This window comes from Homarus americanus, unplaced genomic scaffold (assembly GCF_018991925.1).
Source record: "Homarus americanus isolate GMGI-L3 unplaced genomic scaffold, GMGI_Hamer_2.0 scaffold29787, whole genome shotgun sequence".
In the NCBI taxonomy this organism is placed as follows: Eukaryota; Metazoa; Arthropoda; class Malacostraca; order Decapoda; family Nephropidae; genus Homarus; species Homarus americanus.
In genome coordinates, this window is record NW_024712055.1 from 135,778 (window position 1) to 143,534 (window position 7,757).

Here is a 7,757-nt window from a genome sequence, read left to right on the forward strand (position 1 = left end):
TTGAGATGCATAATAATATTGTATAGTCTTTACATATACAACCCAATTTTTTTTACATAAACGCCCCAAAAATGTACATATACGCCCCAAAAATGGATATATACGCCCCAAAAATGTATATATACGCCCCAAAAATGTATATATACGCCCCAAAAATGTACATATACGCCCCAAAAATATACATATACGCCCCCAAAAAATGTACATATACGCCACAAAAATGTACATATACGCCCCAAAATGTATATATACGCCCTAAAACATATATATATACGCTCCTAAAAATGTATATACGCCCCAAAAATGTACATATACGTCTCCAAAAAATACATATACGCCCCAAAAATGTACATATACGCCCCAAAAATATACATACGCCTCACAAAAAAAAAAATTAGGAATATAAGGCTTGTTTATATACGATGCTTAAGCGAAATACCATGAGGGATAATAATGTAAGTACCCTAGAATCGCTAATTTTAATCGAATCGTCTATTGCAAATCCTTACCCCTTCCCCATTACACCCCCCACCTCCTTACCCTCCCAATTCTCCTCCTTACCCTCCCACCCTCCCCCACACCCCCACCTCCTCCTTACACCCCCACCCTCTCCTTACACCCCCACCCCTCCTTACACCCCCCACCCTCCTTACACCCCCACCCCTCCTCCCATTCCTCCCATCTCCCCTTACACCCCATCCTTCCCCCATTCCACCGCCCTTCCTGCCTCCCGACCAGCGTCCGTGCCAAAACTCAAAGAAAAGTTCCTCGACTCTCTCACGAGGCTGAACCAGGGACACAGCGGTGCATAAGACACTATTATTCCCCCCCCCAAGATCGCGTTAGTGGGTAGCGGTTATAACACGCAATTTTTTTTCTTCCCCTTTTAAAGACAATGAAGACTGAGGTCGCCTTCATTATATACAAAGAGCCCGTCCCATCCCTCCCTTCCTCGCCCCATCCCCCCCTCACTCTGCTGGTTGTATCCTTGTGGTGGTTTGGTTAGGTCATTGTTCTAAATGTATCATTTAGACGCAGTAAATTGAAATGAAGCCTTGTTAAGAATGGTTGATGATAAGGTTCACTCTGTATAATGTGTGTGTGTGTGTGTGTGTTTATGTGTGTGTGTGTGCGTGTTTGTGTGTGTGTGTGTGTTTATGTGTGTGTGTGTGTGTGTGTGTGTAATTCGATGATACGACTCAATTTACAGAGTGAAATGAAATGAAGTCTTTTATTTAGCAACATTCATTTACCCCGAGTGTGTGTGTGTGTGTGTACGTAGAAGGAAGCTGAACACAATACGACATTAGCTAGATATTTCCCCACTTATTCCTAACACTTTCCCTTTGTCACTTTCTAACACTTAATTCTACACCAGTTTCTACATATTGTATTCTCTTTACGATCTCTCTACAGTCTACACCCTTGATCCAATACCATGAAAGAGACAGAGAGAGACAGAGAGAGAAGGAGACAGGGAGAGAAGGAGACAGGGAGACAGAAAGACAGGGACACAGAGAGACAAGGAGAGACAGAGATCAGATAATTAGACTATTCAACCCCTTCTGTCAACCCTACCATTTCCACCACCATCATCATCACCTACTGTGTTTTCTGTTCATCATCACCCATTGTGTTTTCTGTTCTTCTTTGTTCATTTATTCGTTCTAGCATCATCATTAACGTTGTGGAATATAGGGGTGTGGTGGGTGGGTGTGGTGGGTGGGTGTGGTGAGTGGGTGGGTGTGGTGGGTGGGTGGGAGGATTTGTCATCAGTAATAAGCAGAAGCAACAAGAACGGCAAAAGGAAGAGACAAGAAGAACAAGAACAAGAAACAAGAACAACAAGAACCAAGAACAAGAAAATGAAGAATAAAATAAAGAGAAAAAGAATAAAGAAACATAGAAAAAATCGAGTAAATATGATAGACGAACAAGCTAGAATAATTTCATCTTCGCTTCAGTAACTCGTGTGATCTCAGTCGCTCGGGGTCACATAAGCTTATTAAGTCAAATTTGTGTTCTAAGTAGACTATCTCTCCCTCGTGTAAACCCAGAGCTGTATTAATGGTGTTAACGTGTGTTTGTGTGATGTAAGTGTGGTGTTTGTGTGATGTAAGTGTGGTGCTTGTGTTGTAAGTGTGTTTATGGCGTCAGTATGAAAGTGTATCTCAGATGTATGTATGTTATCCGTGTATAAATGTATACTCACACAGTTACTGTATATGTTCAGGATTGTGATGTATACATGTATAACTGTATACCTACATTAACATACACTTGTGATCGTGTGCATGTATCTGTGTCAATGCATTTAGGTATACTTCTGAGTATGTATATGTGTACATGAGTTTGTGTACATATATGTTTACTGAGCATGTATGCGTGTTAGTGTGGATAAACGTATATATACAGTATTTGTACAGTATGTGTGACTGTGTATGAATGCGCTCATGAATATACATTGTATATTTATGCATCTCTGTACCGTGTGTATATCTGTGTTTGCGTGCGGAAGTAAATGTGTGGGTTTTTTATATTTTAACACGTGTATAAAAAATGTTAAATGCAAAAGTTTTCATGTGGTCGACTCTGTTTTTTTCCTCCGCTCGTGTGTGTGTGTGTGTGTGTGTGTGTGTGTGTGTGTGTGTGTGTGTGTGTGTGTGTGTGTGTGCTCTAAAAATGAGTAAGAATATATTAGGGCGCATGTTTGTGTTACAAGCAGGCGAATTCATCTCGTAAAGGGATTTTCCGGGGAAGCTTAGAGAGCCTTCAGTGTGTACTCTCACATAAGATTAGTGGCACAGAGGGGGGGGTAGAGTGAGTAGTAAAGAAGGAGGTAGGAGGAGGAGGGGAGGCGGGCGAGGGCGTAAGAAAGAAGTAGTGGAGTAGTAGGAAGAAGAGGGGATGGGAAGATCAAGGAGAAGGAGGGTAGAGGAGTAACTAAGAGAAACAGAATTGGAGGTAAATGAGAAATCTAAAAAAAAAGTATAAAAAACGGGAAAGGTGAACAAGAGGGGACTAGGGTGTGAGTTAGAGGAACAGGAGGAGGAACAGAGGGAAGGGTGAGAGATGTAGGAGTAGAGGGAAGGGTGAGAGATGTAGGAGGGATAGAGAGGAGGGGAGAGAGGCGCTGGGGAGAAGAACTGGGTGGAAATAGGAAGAGAGGAAGGATGTTGACAAGAGGGTGGGGAGGGGGATGGGAGAGGATAGGAGAAGGAATAAGAGAAATCTGAAAAGAAAAGAGGAGTACAGAGAGGAGGAGGAGGAGGAGGAAGTAGAAGAGACTGGGATGGAGGAGGAGAGGAGGTGGGCCTGGGGAGAGGGGAAGGATTGAGGAGAGAAGTGGAGAAAGATGATTGGTTTGGAAAACACTCACACGTACACACAAATGAGATTGGTTGATCTCTCCTGGGGACCAAGACGAGGTAGTGACGTCTTACTCCCTCTTCAACCTTGGAGGATCTACTTAAAGCCAGGACCCGATTCTCGAAGACTCACATGTTCATTTTTATCCTAATCGTGCGGGCGGGAAGGCAGCCTTAATTGCTTACTTCAGGGCACAAAGATGATGGTAAAAATGGCGTTTATATTTTACTTACAACATTCTCCGGTTAAAACATTCTTATTTGATGTTATTGAACCAGATTTACACACACTCAATCTATCGGCATGAAAACTTGAAAACAAAAATAAGGTACAGACGCCATTAAACACTATAGTCAGACCAAGAGAAATCTTTATATCACGTGACACTCCATCAGCAGTGCCTTGTTGACCCATTGTTGTGGAGGGTGGGGGAGGGGCAGCCTGTATGTGGGGGGTTTGGGGTGGTGGGGAGGGAGGGAGGGGGAGGGGTCACGTCTTCACAGTTATCGGTTCTTGTCCTCTCACCCTATCTTTCTCTACTTCTCCTTTCCTTCAATGACCATTTATTCCTCACCTTATTACCTTCTGAAAAATGACTTCTTTTTTTATCTGCATGACATTTCTAGCACAAAAAGTTTAAAATATAATAAATCAACACCAAATCTGAATTAAACTCTGGCAGGTCTTGAGAGGCGCGACACCAAGACTAAAGTCGTGTACCTGTATTATAAAGACAAGTACAGGTATATAGTCTATATTATCCAGTGTCTACTCCAGGATCTGTGGCCTTTGGTCTTGATGAAAGGTGAGATAAAGACCAACAGTAAAATGGAAACCAAGTCAAAATTTCACTATGGACGAAGGCAAGTGATCTACTACACCTACTTACAGGTAAACAGGAAGAGAGAGAGAAAAAAAGGAGGGATACCTTTTACACTACAGCAACATACAAGGCCGAAGCCACCCATCACAGGTATTACAGACCAGGAGGCCAAGGTGAACTGGCTGCTTGAACATGATTGAACGTTACATCAAAAATAATGAGTATACTTGTGGTGGTGTAAGAGCCACACCATGAAAAGTTTACGTGAGACTCCGGCAAGATTAGCCCACTTAGGGAATTAGCCAGCGAAGCCACGGGGGCCAGCCAAGACTCCCTCCGGACCTTTAAAATCTCCAGTTTACCACAACCTGACGATATACTTTTACAACAACCTGACGATATATACCTTGACCACAACCTGACGATATATACTTACAAAACCTGACGATATATACCGACCACAACCTGACGATATACTTACAACAACCTGACGATATATACCTTGACCACAACCTGACGATATATCTTTAAAAACTGACGATATATACCTTGACCACAACCTGACGATATATACTTCTGCCACAACCTGACGATATATACTTTACCACAACCTGACGATATATACTTGACCACAACCTGACGATATATGTACGCAAACCTGACGATATATACTCAACCACCTGACGATATATCTTCAACCACAACCTGACGATATATACTTTTACCACAACCTGACGATATATACTTTGACCACAACCTGACGATATATATATTATACGTGTGTGTGTGTGTGTGTGTGTGTGTGTGTGTGTGTGTGTGTGTGTGTGTGTGTGTGTGTGTGTGTGTGGTGTGATACATTAATTACCTGTACCTGTTTAATTATGCTAACGTAACAAACTATTAACACATCACTCTCTCACCTGACAGGATGATGTCACTGTCAAGATGGTGAAGGACCAGCGGCAGGCTTGGTGACCATGACGGTACTTCCTTGGTGACCTGGGAATATCTTGATGACCTTTGGGAACAGCCTAGTGACCTCCTGGGAACATCCTGGTGACCTCCTGGGAACATCCTGGTGACCTCCTGGGAACATCCTGGTGACCTCCTGGGAACATCCTGGTCACCTCCTGGAAACTTCCTGGTGACCTCCTGGAAACTTCCTGGTGACCTCCTGGGAACATCCTGGGAACATCTTGGTGAACTCTGGGAACATCCTGGTGACCTTCTGGGAATATCCTGGTGACCTCCTGGGAACATCCTGGTGACCTCTGGGAACATCCTGGTGACCTCCTACGAACATCCTGGTGACCTCCTGGGAACATCCTGGTGACTTCTGGGAACATCCAGGTGACCTCCTGGGAACATCCTGGTGACCTCCTGGGAACATCCTGGTGACCTCCTGGGAACATTCTGGTGACCTCTGGAAACATCCTGGTGACCTCCTGGGAACATCCTGGTGACCTCCCGGTGACCAGCTGAGGCCAGATGACCAGACTCCTCCACCTAGTGTTACTCCGCCTCCTGTTAGCCTGGCGAGAGGCTCAGGCACTGCCCTACCAGGTCAGTCCTCAACAACAACAACAACAATTACTACTACCACTACTACTACTACAACTACTATTACTACTACTACTAATACTACCACCACCACCACCACTACTACTACTACTAACATACTACTAATACTATAATACCTTACTATTTACTATACTACCATTTCACTACTGTCATATAATAACAATAATAACAATAATAATACCACCACCACCAACAACAACAATAATAACAACAATAAATAATAATAATGGACAAAATCAATTACCTCCCCCGATAGAGCTGGGAATTCAAAAGCAAACCCGACTTGACTGTGTATATTACATAGGCACCTTGACCAGTTAGAGTTACTGCCGTGTTATTATGCAGAGCTGAGCCAGATATTGGAATTATCAGGTCGTAAAATGAACATTATCAGGAGGTTGGCGGTGGTTACGTGAACTACGATGCTACCCTACTATTTCGGAAGCCCCCTCCCTCCCCCCTCCAACCAGTAACTAAGGGTGAGAGCGATGTGCTTTCATTGTGTGTGTGTGTGTGTGTGTGTGTGTGTGTGTACGTTTATATTCAGTGTGACGTAATGGGAAAGGATGAGGGGGTGTACATTAGCCCCTGATTGTCATTATCATTGTTTTAGTCTTATTTATTCTTATCATGCCTTAGTGTCGTCATTATCATGCCTTAGTGTCGTCATTATTATCATGCCCTTGTGTCACCGTAATTCCTCTATGTTTCGTTGAGTCATTCGTCTAGAAAAACACAATTAAATATTTTGTCCTGATGGACGATATAAACCACCTGTACGCACCATCGCTCCTGTGGACATGTGAGATATTAATTTAATATTAGCAAATATGTGTCGGGTGAGGAGCGCGGGTGGCGAGGAGGAGTGCGGGTGGCGAGGAGGAGTGCAGGTGGCGAGGAAGGAGTGCGGGTGGCGAGGAAGAAGGAGTGCGATGGCGAGGAGGAGTGCGGGTGGCGAGGAAGGAGTGCAGGTGGCGAGGAGGAGCGAGTGGCAGGAAGGAGTGCAGGTGTGAGGGGGTGGGGAAGGAGTGCAGGTGGCGAGGAGGAGGCAGGTGGCGAGGAAGGAGTGCAGGTGGCGAGGAGGAGAGCGGGTGTGGCAAGGGGGGTGTGAGGAGGAGTGCAGGTGGCGAGGAAGAGTGCGGGTGGGAGGAAGAGTGCGGGTGGCAGGAAGGAGTGTGGGTGTGAGGAGGAGCGAGTGTGAGGAAGGAGTGCGGGTGGCGAGGGAAGAGTGCGGGTGGCGGGGGTGGTCTTTGTGGTCGCCCGAGCTAACAAGATGGCAGGGAAAATTACACACGATTGCCCAAGATCAAAGGATCGAGTTTTGCTCCACTAGCGACGGGTGGTGGTGATGGAGAGTTGACGGGAGAACCACCACTCAGACCAGGCTGTGGGGGTGTGAATGTTGCTTGTACACACACACACACACACACACACACACACACACACACACACACACACACACACACCAAGCACTGGAAAGGTTTGGCAGCCAACTAATGCATCACCCTCGTCATCGCCACCTCCTGCCACCGGCGATCCCACCCCTCGCACAGTCTGCTACTACAACAAAATTCAGCCCATAAGAGCCCGCACCAATAGATATAAGAACAGCACCATTCCATCTATTGTTAAAATAATAAACAACTCCTGACTTATGTACTGTACAGCCCTGTAAATGTATTCAACGCACATTATATCATTGTCTAAATCAAATGTAAGTCTGTATATTTTCAGGCACCGGTTGCAACTCTATTAACAAACCGTTAATTATTATTATTATTTATTATTAAAAAAAATTAACAAAGACATAAAAACAGCTTCTTCATACTACACATTAATTTAAGTAACTCATAATATAATCACTCACCACACCTCCCTGCTGGCGGTGTGGTCGATCTTTCCCCCTACAGTGTTCCCGAGTCTACTGCGCCACCACCACTACACTGGTGGGCCCGGCTGAGGACCTGACTGTGTACCCAGCCCC

At 44.7% G+C, this 7,757-nt stretch overlaps 1 long non-coding RNA gene across 1 annotated transcript in view; it reads left to right on the top strand.

The window, feature by feature from the left end:
- LOC121859222 overlaps positions 1 to 7,757 on the top strand; it is a 34,696-nt gene extending 26,939 nt beyond the window's left edge. Inside the window, exons 3-4 of the long non-coding RNA XR_006087620.1 lie at positions 5,120 to 5,755; positions 7,684 to 7,757. This is a non-coding gene — a long non-coding RNA (uncharacterized LOC121859222). The remainder of the gene's footprint in view (positions 1 to 5,119; positions 5,756 to 7,683) is intronic.